At 41.3% G+C, this 15874-nt stretch overlaps 1 protein-coding gene across 12 annotated transcripts in view; it reads left to right on the forward strand.

The window, feature by feature from the left end:
- The first annotated feature begins 367 nt into the window (after window positions 1–367).
- LOC129028684 (uncharacterized) overlaps window positions 368–15874 on the forward strand; it is a 51950-nt gene continuing 36443 nt past the window's right edge. For 3 of the 12 annotated variants that reach the window (XM_063653221.1, XM_063653232.1, XM_063653228.1), the window contains exons 1-7: window positions 368–489; window positions 1074–1176; window positions 4452–4576; window positions 6894–7449; window positions 8690–8799; window positions 12834–12910; window positions 15295–15413. The gene's annotated coding sequence lies outside the window, so the exon portion shown is untranslated. Of the gene's footprint in view, window positions 490–626; window positions 825–1073; window positions 1177–2063; window positions 2166–3619; window positions 3690–4451; window positions 4577–6893; window positions 7450–8689; window positions 8800–12833; window positions 12911–15294; window positions 15414–15874 lie in introns of those variants that run through there. The other 9 variants (XM_063653223.1, XM_063653222.1, XM_063653227.1 and 6 more) reach the window with 9 other exon arrangements.

Genomic DNA, 15874 nt, shown 5'->3' on the forward strand with positions numbered 1-15874 from the left:
AGGAAGCTCTGCAGGCCCAAGCGAGCCAACCGCACAAAGATCTGTTCTCATACCCAGGGGAGCTGGTCTCCCCACTCGACCCGCGCCCTGGATAGCTCCAGTTTGTGTGAGCGCGACCACCTGCCGCCGCCTGATTAAGAGCGCTCTGGGCCAAGCAGTCTCCCGTGGGAGTGCTGGCGTGCGGAAATCCCGCCTTCCGGCGCCCGCTGTTGGCCTTGGCGCGGCCAGGGCGCTCCAAATAGGAAGATAAGCGGGATTGCTGGAAGCGGGAGAGTCGGGAGGAGCAGCGAAGGGCTCCTCTTCCCCATTGGCTGCGCCCGCGGAGCAGCCTCGTTGCGATTGGCCTTACGAAGGGGGGCGGCAGTCCCGCGTCGGCCCGCCCCTCGGCCGCGAGAGGCGCCGGGATCGCAGGCGCCGGCTGAGCCAGCGGCTCCTGGGAGGCTGCGTCCGCACGTCGGCGGGGTGAGGCCACTGGGCCCTGCGCGTCAGGTCCTGGCCTGGGGCACCTGGGCGGCCGGTGGCGGGGGCGGTGCGGGCGCGAGGCTGGTGGGCGGCGGAGCCCGGGAGGCGGGCGTGGACGCGCTGACCGCCCGCGGCGCAGCCTCGGGCCTCTCTCCATCTCTTAAGTGGTGGCGGCTGTGGGTTTTTCTGCAGGCGATCCTTTTGAGTGATTTGTTTCACGCACGCGCCCTGCTGTGGGGTAAAGCGGCAGATTCATGCTGCTGTCATTTGTCGTTAAAACGATGGGCTTGTGTGTACCTTTTGGATTTGAGGGCAGGGAGATGACATTGTGACTTGGCTTCCTGTGACCGTCCATTCTCAAGGTCTGGTCAGCGTGGTGCAGAAACTCGGCACACCCTGCCTACCTTGGAAGGAGGCTTTCCCTTCCCCACCTCCCTCTCCCTCCATCTCTTCCCTCTTTCCCTCTCTCCCTTTCACTCCCCTCCCCAGCTCTTCTCGCCCCCCTTTCTGTTCTCTCTCTCTCTCTTTCCTTTTCTGCATTAAACCTTTCGGGAGTGTCTTTGTAAACTATTAAAAAGCGTTAGGTCTTCAACATGTACGTTTACTTGCAGGCCTGAGACCTGGGAGGAAGCTGGAGAAAAGATGCCCTCTGAATCTTTCTGTTTGGCTGCCCAGGCTCGCCTTGACTCCAAATGGTTGAAAACAGATATACAGGTGGGGTTTGACATGTGTTTTTGTTGGTGTGTTTCTGCTCCCATGTTTAAATTTCTCATGTAAGGCTTTTTTTAGGGTATGTAAGGGGAAGTCAGTTGTATCTTGCTATATTGAGGAGCAGGTTTGTTTCCTTTAACTTAAAATGTTAACAGTCTTTATGGCTGTTTTTGTAGATCGTGCACGGCTGCCTTTTAATTAGTTTCTTGCAAGTGCACGAAACTTGAGATCTATTAATAGGCAAAATTTTTTTCCTATTATTACTGGTTAAGAAATCTGCCACACTCCTAACCATATCATGGTGACTGTTGTTTGTTACTGACAGTTTTTGAGCTGTTGAGTTAACTGTGGAGGGGAAAATTGGAGAAGTAAGTTGCAGTAATTATGGCCGCTAGGAACTCACTCATTATGAGGCCTTGTGTTTGTGTTTCTGGAGAGAGGAGTTAGTTCAGTTGAGCTGTTTGTTTTGTATTTGTAACTCCTTATTAAGAGGAGTGCTCAGATTTTCACATCAAGAATATGAGGAAACAGTGTTGGCCTTAGGTCCTAATTTTTTGATTTAATGAGATAATTGCAAGCTTGTCAGGACGTTATTAAATAAATAACAGTAATATTTCGATAGACAATTCTTTACACCTAATCTACTTTTATTTGGAAATAGCTTGGAAAAACTACTTTTGGAACTCCTTAGCAGCAAAAAGAAGTGTTTGAAATATTTTGTGTGTGTCTGTGTATTTTCCTACTCCCTAAGGTTAACCATTTTAAGTATTAAGTAATCTGCCTTGACTGTTCATCAAAAGTCGTGTAGGCTGTTAAGCAGTAGTTGATCATGGATACTTACACTGAAGTGTTATTGCCCCTTTCTAATTTTTCCTTTTCTTTTTAAACAGGTGTTGAGTGTTGGTAGATATGAGAGTCCAGTGTTTAGAACTGTGTTGTGTGGCCAGGCGCAGTGCCTCACGCCTGTAATCCCGGCAGTTTGGGAGGCCGAGGTGGGTGGATCCCCTGAGGTCAGGAGTTGGAGACCAGCCTGACCAACATGGTAAAACCTCATCTCTATTAAAAATACAAAATTAGCCAGGCATACTGGTGTATGCCTGTAATCCCAGCTACTCGGGAGGCTGAGGCAGGAGAATCGCTGGAACCCAGGAGGCAGAGGTTGCAGTGAGTCAAGATCACGCCATTGCACTCCAGCCTGGGCAATGAGAGCAAACCTGTTTCAAAAAAAAAAAAAAAAAAACTGTTGTGGATGATGGGATTGTTATTCATAGTGTAATGTTACATAAGACAGAGCACAGAGAATTGGGTCAAGAATTGGTGTAGTTACTCTTTGGGTTTGCTTCTCTTTAAACATGTCCTTTGATTTAACTATAATGGTCTGTTTTTGTCATTTTAAGTGGATGGGAGAGGTGAGACATGAGTACTTTCATATTTCTGAAATCCTGAGATTCAGGCAAAGTTGTTTTAATAATTGTTTTTATATTAGTGTCTATGTATTTTGAGAAACATTTTGGAGTAAAGGACTTTACCTAATAAAGTTTTTTTCTTAATGATTGTAATTTAATAACTGCTAAATATGAGTTCTAGTGTCTTGATCTAAAACCAGTTTAATGCTGAATTGAGTTCCTATGATGGGTTAGGCAGATAACCCAGGGAGGCACATTTGTGTCTTAGAGGGCCTGTTGTTTTGATTTATTAAGTTTAATACACAGTACTTGCTCCTTGTTACACATTTCCAATATGATTAGAAAGTCTTTTTTTTTGAGACGCAGTCTTGCTCTGTCGCCCAGGCTGGTTGCAGTGGTGCAATCTTGGCTCACTGCAAGCTCCGCCTCCCGAATTCAAGTGATTCTCTCCACCTCAGCCTTCTGAGTAGCTGGGATTACAAGTGTGAGCCACCATGCATGCCCGACTAATTTTTGTATTTTTAGTAAAGACGGGGTTTCACTGTGTTGGCCTTAGAGGGCCTGTTGTTTTGATTTATTAAGTTTAATACACAGTACTTGGCCCTTGTTACACATTTCCAATATGATTAGAAAGTCTTTTTTTTTTTGAGACGCAGTCTCGCTCTGTCGCCCAGGCTGGAGTGCAGTGGCATGATCTCAGCTCACTGCAAGCTCGGCCTCCCGGGTTCACACCATTCTCCTGCCTCAGCCTCCGGAGTAGCTGGGACTCCAGGCACCCGCCACCATGGCCGGCTAATTTTTTGTGTTTTTAGTAGAGATGGGGTTTCACCGTGTTAGGCAGGACGGTCTCGATCTCCTGACCTTGTGATCTGCCCACCTCGGCCTCCCAAAGTGCTGGGATTACAGGCGTGAGCCACCGCGCCCGGCCTCTGCTTACCTTATAAAATAAAACAGGATACAGTAACCTTTTAATCAAAACACAGCATCATAGATGGAGACGCAAAGCCCGACGTTGTTATTACTGTTTTTTATCAGCCGGTACAAGTATTCTCGTGATGCTGCTGTGCTGCGTAGCTACCCTGAACACACTACTTTCTCACTGTGTTAAGGGTATGTCATATTTTTACTGTTAAGTACTTATGTGTGAATAAGTGTAAGGAAATGTTTGCCTATCAGTAGCATATAAATTCAGAGGCAGGAATGATGGTAATGCCAAACAACCACAGATATTCCACGTGGGTGGCTGAGATAATGACACTTTTGCTTTCTTACGGTTCACTGTACACAAACTTTGTGTAATGTAGAAAATAAATATTTTGTAAAATTACCTTCAGGCTATGTGTATAAAAGATGTATATAATACATAAATGAGTCTGGTGTTTCAACTTGGGTCCCATCCCCAAGATAACTTATTATGTAGATGCAAATATTCCAAAATATGAAAAATTCTGAATCACTTCTGATCCCAAGCATTTCAGATAAGCCATACTTAATCTGTAATTCAAGATGTATTTTACCCATTTACCTGATCTAGATGCTATATTTTTGTTAGGTGTATATTAACTTTATATGTACAGGTGTCAGTGACTATAAGACCTGGCTTTAAATTTAACCTTTTCCTTAATATTGGATGGGCCCCATATACACTGTTGTATGTGTATATAAGGTAACACAAGTCCTTTTGTCTCCCCCAGTTCCTTTTGCATATGAGAAAACATAAGCCATTTTGTGCCTCTTGCATCTTAAGCCATAGTCTATTTTACTATGTGGTTTCCCATCTGGTTATTTTTGGGAGTACCAGATGGTCTCATAAAAAGAGTGGGTTTTCCTGAAACTTTTGGATTAATATTGAACTTGTTTATCATCTTTTAGCTGTGCAGTCAGAGAAGAAATGCCTTAGAAAGGCAAGCAAGTGGCTTTTGGAATATACAGAAGAATATGATCAGATATTTACTCCTAAGAAAAAACAAAAGAAGGTACAGGAGCAGGTGCACAAGGTGTGTTGCAAAATTTCGGCAAACTTTCACTGGTCCTTAGGAAACTGAAATTTTATCTTCAGTGTCATACTTTAGCTTCATGAAACAGTAATTTCCTTAACTGGGATCTTGTTTTTTATTCTCAGCTTCTAGCACAGTACTTAGGATTTGGTGGTTATTCAGGAAATATATAAATGAGTCTACATATTATATTTCTTTATGTACATATTTTTTCCTCTTTGTCTTCAAAGAGTATTTAATGACTGAGGAATATTGTTATGATTTTATCTTAAGTAAAAATATAGGATATAAAGTGAAATATATATAGTCTGATCCTAATTTCAAAAATAAATACATCTTATTTGTCTTATTTTTTAATTCAGTTGTTTTAAAATGAAGTATTTAGAGACATTTTGACCTTCTACGCCTACATAGGTTAATATGTAGTTAAAAAATGGAACATTTTCCTTTATAATCAATTTAACAGACTTACATCTTATATAAGATCTGTTTATCTGACATCAGCTGTCTTTCAGATTTCACCAATTATCCCCTAACCTTTACCTTTGGATTATTCATACCAGGACTCAGTCTAGGACTACTCATTGTAACTGGTTGTTATGGTTCTCAAATCACTTTGAATTCAGAACAACCCCTTTTTTCATGATCAGGATCATGTCTATAAGAGAGTGACATGTAAAGTTATCTACTTCTCTATATTTGTGTAATTGCTTTCTCATAGGTGTCACTTAGATTTTCTCTATCTCCTGTTCTCTGTGAAGTGGAAGATAGAACCTAACAGTTTGATAGATTGAAGTTGAACATTTTTAGCTAGACTGTATCAGAGATGATAATGTGTAATACATTGCATATTGAGAGTTTTAAAAAAAAGGAATATTTTATTCCCATCAGCCATTCCCCGACAGTTTGTTTTTTCTTTTTTAAAATTGAGACAGGGTCTTGCCCAAGCTGGAGTGCAGAGATGCATGAACACAGTTCACTGCAGTCTTGACCTCCTGGGTTTAAGCAATCCTTCCATCTCAGCCTCCTGAGTAGTTGGGACCACAGGTGCACACTACCACACCTGGCTAATTTTTAACAACAAGTATTTTGTAGAGGCGATATCCCACTATGTTGCCCTTGCTAGTCTGGAATTCCTGGGCTCCAGTGATCTTTCTGCCTGAGCCTCCCAGAGTGTTGGGATTACAGGTGTGAGCTACCATGCCCAGCTTCCCTGATGGTTTTTTGAAAACCCCAGTTGAAGATCTTTACCTATATTAATAATTTTATTAGAGGTTACAAAATGAAGACTTTCAGATTTTATTATTTTCTCTATTTTTATTAAGTGATAGTCTCTTTCATTAACTGGACTCTATTATTGTCCTGAAATACTTGAAAGGCAGAATAAGTGCTTCTTTCTTTCCCATTAATTACCAATTGTAACATTAAGGAGTTCATTAGTAGTTGTTTTAATTGGAGACATTAGAGCAGTCTTTTTCCCCTGCCTTTGAATTATTGTTGTGGACTTATCAATATTATAGCTTCAGTGTATCTCAGTCACCTTCATTTTTTTCTTTATTTAATTTTGGTTAAATATACATATATATAAAACATTTTATTATTTTATCTTTTTTTTTTTTTTTTTTTTTTTTTTTTTGAGAGAGAGTCTCACTCTCGCCCAGGCTGGAGTGCAGTGGTATGATCTCGGCTCACTGCAAGCTCCATCTCCCGGATTCACACCTCCTTCTGCCTCAGCCTCCCATGTAGCTGGGACTACAGGTGCCCGCCAGCACGCCTGGCTAATTTTTTGCATTTTTAGTAGAGACGGGGTTTCACCGTGTTAGCCAGGATGGTCTCGATCTCCTGACCTCGTGATCTGCCCGCCTCGGCCTCCCAAAGTGCTCGGATTATAGGCATGAGCCACAGCGCTGGGCCTGTTTTATCCATTTGTAAGTGTACAGTTCAGTGGCATGAAGCACAGTTACATTGTTGTGCAACCATCTCCACCATCCATCTCGATAATTTTTTTCATCTTTCCAAACTAAAAGTCAATACCCATTAACCAATAACTCCCTTTTCTGCTCAACCCCTGGCAATTGCCATTCTATGTTCTGTCTTAAGAATTTTCTTATTCTAGATACCGCATATATTTGAAATCATATGATATTTGTTCTTTGTGTCTAAGTAATTTCCCTTAGCATACATAATGTCTTCAAGGTTCATCCACTTTTTGTAGCCTTTGTCAGAATTTCATTCCTTTTAAAGTGCGTTATTCTTTTTGACACTTAAATTACAACAATTTTGGCCTGTGGACTCTAATTTTATTTTTTGTTCTTAGGTAAATTCCCGCTGTGAAGAGGAAAGCCTTCTAGCCCGAGGTCGATCTAGTGCTCAGAACAAGCAGGTGGACGAGAATTCTTTGATTTCAACCAAGGAAGAGCTTCCAGTTCTTGAAAGGGAGGCTCTGTAGACCAGGCGCAGTGGCTCACGCCTGTAATCCCAGCACTTTGGAAGGCCGAGGCGGGTGGATCACGAGGTCAGGAGATGGAGACCATCCTGGCTAACATGGTGAAATCCTGTCTCTACTATAAATACAAAAAATTAGCCGGGCATGGTGGCAGGAGCCTGTAGTCCCTGCTACTAGGGAGGCATGAACCCGGAAGACTGAGCGTGCAGTGAGCGGGGATCCCATGACTGCACTCCAGCCTGGGTGACACAGCAAGACTCTGTCTCAAAAAAAAAGGAGGTTCCATTTTTGGAGGGCCCCTTGGCTCAGTCAGAACTTGGAGGTGGACATGCTGAGTTGCCACAGCTGACCTTGTCTGTACCTGTGGCTCCGGGAGTCTCTCCACGGCCTGCCCTTGAGTCTGAGGAATTGCTAGTTAAAACACCAGGTAAGGTGTGGTTGGGGTCTCAGTATTTGAGCAGATATGATTAGAGGAAGCAGGAGATTTTAGTATGTTTTGATGTAAAGCCAACATTGTATCTATATACAATAAACTACCCCCTTTTGTCCTGGGAAATAGTTACAATGATGGCTAATTAGATATAGTTACTATGAATTGTAGCACGCTATCAAGGAGACGTATTTTTGATAACTATGCTCCTTGCTCCAGTGTTGCTCTTCATGATTGTTGATCAGCCACTGTGTAAATTAACAACCAGAATAACAGGGCTTCAAGAGGGGCACCGCACATTAGTGGAATAAGCACTGTGCTTCAAGTGCTGGCTCCACCAGTCCTTGTGTTACTTGGGAAGTTGTTTAGTCTCTGAACTTGTTTCCTCATCTATAAAATAGAGATCATAATGTATTAATGTATGATGTTATATACCTGACAACATAGTAATTACCAGTTCATTAGAAGTTAATTACCAGTTACTTCTCACTTGATCATTCTTTATATATCACCTGGGGAGAGTTGGATCTAAACATATTGTCTCTAATTCACCTTGTAACTATTGAATATTATAGGCAGTCAAGGAATGGGAAGAATCCTCTTTTCTGTACCCGTTTAAATTTTGGATGTAACTTTTTTACATCATCAACAGGAGCTTTTGATGTTATTCCTTAAAGAAATGATTCCAATTGTGCTTAAACTAGTTGGGTATAATTAAAAAGATTTTTGAGAGAATAGTAAAGATAGTTGTTGTTTCAGTACCTATTATGTGCCAAACTCGATTTATTAAGTCAGCTCTTTTATATAATTCTTGAGTGATCCTATGAATTATCTTTTACCTATTGAATTTTATTTTCTTAGGGGCAGAGCAGAAACTGTAATCGTGGTCCATTTATGACCATTATCCAAGCTCTATTTCACTCCTCCTTATTTTGTCCTCACCAACAATCAGTTGTCATAAAGATAGTTCTGTCCTTTTGATTTCTCCCTTAGTTATTTTGTGATTTAAAGTCAACACACACACATCCCTCACATTAGTTTGTGTTTGCATTGAGAACTGTTTACTTGTTTTGTTTACTAATATTTTATAATCAAATTACCATCCTGCCTCTTCCCATAAGATGATGGAGAAAACATCAAAAACATTGAGATTCACTTTGTGTGGTATACAGATTTTTAAAAAATTAACTTGTGCCCAGTTTCTAAATCATTTAATATAAAGATACATGCATTTCAGGACTTTATGAAAGTAAACATCAAAGAAAACCAACTAAGAAACTTCTTGAATCCAATGATTTAGACCCTAGATTTATGCCCAAGAAGGGGGACCTTGGCCTTTCTAAAAAGGTATGTTATTTTTGTAAGTTCTAAAAGAAATAAACTCAGGAAATGAGGAATTTTTAAAATGACATTTTGAGTAGTAGTTATAACATTGATGTACATACATATAGAAATTAGTGTGTGTGTCAGCAGGCATACATGATCTGAGATTTCCTACAGGAAAGGCTGTTTTGCAGTTGTGTAACCATGTATGTGTATAAACTGGTTTCAGGTGTCCTTTCCAATGAAAAAAATTTTAAAATGCTTTTAAGATTAAGTTTGTGTTTGTTATAATTTCTTTTCTTCGTTCAAATCCTCTTAACTGTTTTCTACTAAACTACTATCTCAAACATCACTAGTCTGCTCTATCCTATTGCCATGTCGTTGTAGCCCTTTTGTATTTTTCTTTTTTTTTTTTGAGACAGGGTCTGATTCTGTCACCCAGGCTGGAGTGCAGTGGCATAATTTGGGCTCACTGTAATCTCTGCCTCCCAGGCTCCCCAGATAATTTTTTGTATTTTTTTGGTAGAGACAGGGTATCAATTTTTTTGTGTGATTCATACTTTTTGTGTTTTATTCAAGAAATCTAGTGTGATGGCTTAAGCCTATAATCCGGGGACTTAGGGAACCTGAGGCGGTAGGATTGCTTAAGCTCAGGAGTTTGAGACCAGCCTGGGCAATAAAGGAGACCTTGTCTCTACAAAACAAAACACAATGCCAAAAACACCAGAAAACGGCTGTGGTGTTGCGTGTCTGGTCCCAGCTACTCAGAAGGCTGAAGTGGTAGGATGTCTTGAGCCCTGGAGGTCAAGGCTGCAGTGAGCTATGATTGCACTATTGCACTCCACCCTGGGTGACAGAGCAAGACCCTGTCTCAGTCAGTCAATCAATCAGTGAAATCTCTGTGTACCCCATGGACACAAACGTGTTCTTCCTGTGTTTTCTTTTAGGAGCTTTTTGGTTCTGGTTTCACATACAGATCTTTGTTCCATCTTGAATTTTTGAGACGGAGTTTTGTTCTCCCCCATATTGATGTCCAGTTGTTTTACCACCATTTACCAAAAAATCCCTGATATTGGCTGGGTACGGTGGCTCACACCTGTAATCCCAGCAGTTTGGGAGGCCGAGGCGGGCAGATCACTTGAGGTCAGGAGTTGGAGACCAGCCTGGCCAACATGGTGAAACCCCATCTCTACTAATAATAAAAAAAAAAAATAGCTGGGTGTCGTGGTGTCTGCCTGTAATCCCAGCTACTCGGGAGGCTGAGACAGCAGAATTGCTGGAACCTGGGAGGCAGAGGTTGTAGTGAGCCGAGGTCATGCCACTGCACTCCAGCCTAGGTGACAGAGCCAGACTCTCTCTCAAAAAAAAAAAAAAATTCCCTGCTATTTATCCTCACCATCTCTCAGATGCCTAATCTCTTTTAAGTATTAATCATGCTTAATAACTCTTTGTCACTGTTGAATTTTTACTTTTGGGGAGAGGGAATTGCCATTAAATTTGGGATCAGAGCAAGAGAAAATCATAATTATTGGTTATGGCTAGCACCAAACTCTGGAGAAAAGTGCCTTCTTGTCTGTTTGGGAGTCTGTCTTGCCATCTGACCTGGTCTACTTCATTGTTGAAGTCCTGGTTACCCTGAGGTATATTTTGTCATAAGGCTAAAGCCATGATTCAGTTCCATTTTAGTTTACCAGGCACACCACCACCCTGTCTGCAGGTGGAATAATCAGTAACAGAATGAGAGATGATCTGTTCTGGTAGTGCTTTAAGGGTACTCTGGCTGAATGTATATCTACACTAGACTTTATCTACACAGTAAGTCACTGGAATCTTAGTCACATCCTCTAAGAAGTTCTTTGGTCTTTTTCATTCTAAACAGAACAGTTTGATTTTTATTCATATGGTATGATTCTTGTGTGTGTGTGTGGGTGGGTGGGTGTGTGTGTGCTGTTAATTTTTATTTTAATTTATAAAATTGATCAGAATAGAAATGAGAATATTTCCTGCATTATTCTCTGACTGTAGTTTGGGGAGCATTGTAATTATTTTATTCCACAGCTTTTGGGTAACTGTTAAAGAATGAACCAATTTGTTATCTAAATGAAATGATTGGTATTTAAAGAAAATTGGGGAAATGTATTTTGTGGATTTGTCTAGGAGTCTCGTTTTGTTGAATTGGATACCTAACATTTGCCCATTCATTTTACTTCACTTGGTTAGACTTCTGATATATACTGAACATGAGGAGAATTGCAGTCTTATGATTTATTAATATGATAAAATGAGCATTGAGAAATTCACAGCTGTATTTTATCTTGTTGTAGTCCCAAACATTAGGAACTCTACAGCAAGAATGGCCTTTATTTTTTATTTATTGATTTATTTGAAATGGAGTTTTGCTCTTGTTGCCCAGGCAGGATGCAATGGCGTGATCTTGGCTCACCACAACCTCCGCCTCCCAGGTTCAAGCAATTCTCCTACCCCAGCCTCCCGAGTAGCTGGGATTACAGGGATGTGCCACCATGCCCAGCTAATTTTTTGTATTTTTAGTAGAGACGGGGTTTCTCCATGGTAGTCAGGCTGGTCTCGAACTCCCGACCTCAGGTGATCCACCCGCCTCACCCTCCCAACATGCAGGGATTACAGTCGTGAGCCACCATGCCCGGACAGAAGGGCCTTTATTGTATTGACTTTTTGTGACCACTACATGTTGTTTTACAGTTATGATGAGGAATATTATCATTCTTGTAGGAAAAGACATTTGCTTGGGATGGAACTAATTCATACAAGTACAAGTATTAGTAGTGGGTGAATAAAATGGCCCTTGATTGGACTCCTGATGTTGAGTATTTGTTTTGAGTTTTAATGTTGCTTTAATTTGGATTAATCTGAAGTCATTTTAAGTTGGAATGCCATTCAGTATTTCAGAACTGTTTAATGTACAGTTCACCAAGTAAACAGGTCTGTGTCAAATCTAATAGCTGTGAACACAATTGTAGGAAGATGGATTATTTTTCTTTTCTTTTCTTTTTTTTTTTTTGAGACTTGCTCTGTCTCCAGGCTGGAGCTCAGTGATGCGATCTTGGCTCAATGCAACCTCCACCTCCTGGGCTCAAACAATTCTGCCTCAGCCTCCCGAGTAGCTGGGATTACAGGCATGTGCCACCGCACCTAGCTAATTTTTGTATTTTTAGTAGAAACGGGGTTTCACCATGTTGGCCATGGTTGGCCAAGCTGGATTCAAACTCCTGACCTCAGATGATCTGTCCCCCTTGGCCTCCCAAAGTGCTGAGATTACAGGCATGAGCCACCGTGCCTGGCCAGGAAGATGGATTTTAAGTACAGGGTGCAGTGCAATAACATTGAACCTGTGGGTCTCTGGGTACATACCCCTTCTCTTTCTCCACTTCAGTCACAGAAAGCATAGTGTATTCACAGAAAGCATTGTGTATCTAGTCTATATAGTCTATATGTTGGAAATCTCTGGCCAGTCTTTATTGTGGTGTTCACAGGTCTGTTGGAGTTTTTTTTGTTGTTGCTTTTTTTTAATTTTTGTTTTTGTTTCTGTTTTTTTGAGATGGAGTCTCTCTCCTTGCCCAGGCTGGAGTGCAATGGTGCGATCTCGGCTCACTGCAACCTCCTCCCTCTGGGTTCAAGCAATTCTCCTGCCTCAGTCTCCCAAGTAGCTGGGATTACAGGCATGTGCCATCATGCCCGGTTAATTTTGCATTTTTAGTAGTGACGGGGTTTCTCCATGTTGGTCAGGCTGGTCTTCAACTCCCAACCTCAGGTGATCCACCCGCCTCAGCCTCCCAAAGTGCTAGGATTACAGATGTGAGCCACCGTGCCCAGTCTGTTGGAGCATTTTTAAATCTGATTCCTTTTCCCCCTGAAGTTTCTGTTTAACCGTTTACTGTGGTCATATTGATTTTTTTAATTGCTAAAACAAGTCAAAAGTGTATATCCATAGCAGCTGACAATTTAGACTTTGGCATATAAGGTAACGGGTTTATTTTTTTCATTCATCTGTAAATGGTGTTGTTTTCACTTATTTGTAGTGCTTAAGAAGCTGGTCACCTGGAGAATGGAATAACTGAATCTTGTGCCACATCTTTTTCAACAGATTTTGGTGGAGGTGAGTATTTTTGAGATTTAAAGAATGTAATACAGTAGTAAGTTTGAAGCACTTTGTCCTTTAACCACAAAAAATGTTTCATGTGTAAGCCAGACCAGTGAGGTACAAGTTTTCAAACTGGTTTGCCCAAAATCTGCTTCCTGAAACAGATAAAATATTCATAAATTGAACATCTACTCTACCAGGACTTTTAGTAGGAATGCTACCTGTAATCTCTCTAAAGCATTACAGAGAGTTGGGTTATTATCTATAGTATTCCTGTTTTATAGAAGAAAAGTGAAGATGAACAAGGTAGCAAGGTCAGGGAACTAAATCCACACCTGACCAATTTCATGGTCATACTCCTGTCTTCTTATCCACCCCAGGTTTCCTCCTTGCCACTTCTGTCTTCCACTCTTCATTTGTCTGCCAAAGCCATTTATTGATTAGTGTCATTTTTGAAATGTTATTCCAAATTTGAGCACACTGCAGCAGACATGATCTGCCAGCAAAGAGTATCATGGAGGCAAGATTATATTTCATGTGACCTACGATTATTAAATTTTCTAACAAGTAAATCTAGCAATATGTTAGCTTATTTAGCCACGTGGCAATTGTAATCCCATAGGTTGGTCAATTTGCTTGTAAGATTTAAAAACAGGCTGCTTTCAAAATAATATCAGGCCGATCATGGTGGCCCACAACTGCAATGCCAGCGCTTTGGGAGGCTGAGATAAGAGGATCACTTGAGGCCAGGTGTTCCACCCAGACCAGGCTTGGCACTTAGTGAGACCCTGTCTCTATCTACAATTTAAAAAACTTCAGCTAGGCATGGTGGTGTATGTCTGTGGTCACAGCTGCTTGTTAAGCTGATGTGGGAGGATCCCTTGAGTCCTAGAGGTTAAGGCTACAGTGAGCTGTTGCTCACAGCAGGCACTGTAGCCTGGGCAACAGTGAGAGACCATGTGTCTTAAAATAATAGCAGTAATAATAATATCATCAGCTCTTTTCCTATACTTTTATATTTCATTTTTAAAATAAAACCTAAAACATGAACTTTATCCATTATAAATTTTGTGTAAATGTTCCAGCTTATGAGAATTTCAAACCTTTCTGTTGTGCTCATATTAAGTTGTCTTATAGTGTTAGGCTGTGAGCAGTTTTGATGGCAGAGCTTCTCCAGCTCAAATCAGGCAGTCAAAAAAAGAGCTCACTGAGGCAGTCTTCAAAACTCCAGCTTTCATATTGTTAACTAGCAGAAATATCCTGGAATGTTTTATGAAATACCTCTTATATTCCTCTTTGTGTTTCTATAACACAGTTGAAATGTGTTTAATGGAAAGTGCAGGAGGGACTAGAAGAATTTCTTTTTTTTTTTTTTTTTTTTGGTTTGAGACAGAGTCTGGCTCTGTCGACCAGGCTGCAGTACAGTGGCACGATCTCGGCTCACTGCAGCCTCCGCCTTCTGGGTTCAAGCGATTCTCCTGCCTCAGCCCCCTGAGTAGCTGGGACTACCGGTGTACTCCACCACGCCCGGCTAATTTGTTTTGTATTTTTAGTAGAGACAGGGTTTCACCATGTTGGCCAGATGGTCTCAATCTCCTGACCTCATGATCTGCCTGCCTCAGCCTCCCAAAGTGATGGGATTACAGGCGTGAACCACTGTGCCCAGCCTCAACTCTCCATCTTAATCCTTTTTTTCTTTTTTTTCTTCTTGAGATGGAGTTTCGCTCTTGTTACCCAGGCTGAGTGTGGTGGCGTGATCTTGGCTTACTGCAACCTCTCCCTCCTGGTTTCAAGTGATTCTCCTGCCTCAGCCTCCTGAGTAGCTGGGATTACAGGCATGCACCACCATGCATGGCTAATTTTGTATTTTTAGTAGAGATGGGGTTTCACTATGTTGGTCAGGCTGGTCTTGAATTCCTGGCCTCATGTGATCTGCCGGCCTCAGCCTCCCAAAGTGCTGGGATTACAGGCTTGAGCCACGGTGCCCGGCCCTTAATCCTTAAATCATATAGTGATTGATATTATTGTCTCCAATCTTGAAGCCTAGGGAGTGCTATCTTTTCATGACTAGTAAAATGCATTTCCCCTTCATCTATAGGATTTAATTCCTTTGAGGAACTACAAGATTTGTCATTTCAATCACATAAATTAAAATTTCTGTAATAACCTATACACTTACTATTTAATCTGTATGAGGGAGAAGTTACATATATGTAGCCATTTCCCAACTAGTTATGTCATGATGAGTTAGTCTCAATTCTTATTTCCCCCATTTTCCTAATCCATAAAGCTGGAGAATTAAATGAGTTTTAAGGTTGGTTTTTATTCTAATAATAGGATAAGAGATTTTGGACATGTGTGTTATTAGCCAGCAGATAGCACCTATTTTCCTGTCATAGGCACTATCAAGATATTTGACAAACCAAGGACGCAAAAACGACAGAGGCATGCTGCAGCCAAGATGCAATGCAAAAAAGTGAAAAATGATGACTCATCAAAAGAGATTCCGTGCTCAGAGGTATTACTCAGTTCCTGGTCTCTTCACCTTCTAAAGAGAAGCTACTTTTCACACCAGAGGCCACATCCCTGTTTCCCTTGAGTTTTCTTAAGAACACTATTCTACCAAAGTGGCTCATGGCCACAAGGCATCCTGGAGGAAAAGTAGAGCCTTATCCTAATAATAAGGCAAGGCACGTATTGCAACTGTCAATATGGTCTTTTTAAAAGATCATCACATCCTGTGCTGTAGGTGTCCAATCAAGTATATGTGTTTCATCGTTAAGTAAACTTGTAAAACCAGAGAGCACAATATCAACTCAACATGTGACCTGAAGGAACTTAGATACTGCCCTATAAAAGTTGAGACTGGCCAGGCACTGTGGCTCACGCCTGTAATCCCAGCACTTTGGGAGGCCGAGGCGGGTAAATAACTTGAGGTTGAGAGTTTAAGACCAGCCTTGCCAACGTGGTGAAACCTCA

Source organism: Pongo pygmaeus, chromosome 16 (assembly GCF_028885625.2).
Source record: "Pongo pygmaeus isolate AG05252 chromosome 16, NHGRI_mPonPyg2-v2.0_pri, whole genome shotgun sequence".
Classification (NCBI taxonomy): Eukaryota; Metazoa; Chordata; class Mammalia; order Primates; family Hominidae; genus Pongo; species Pongo pygmaeus.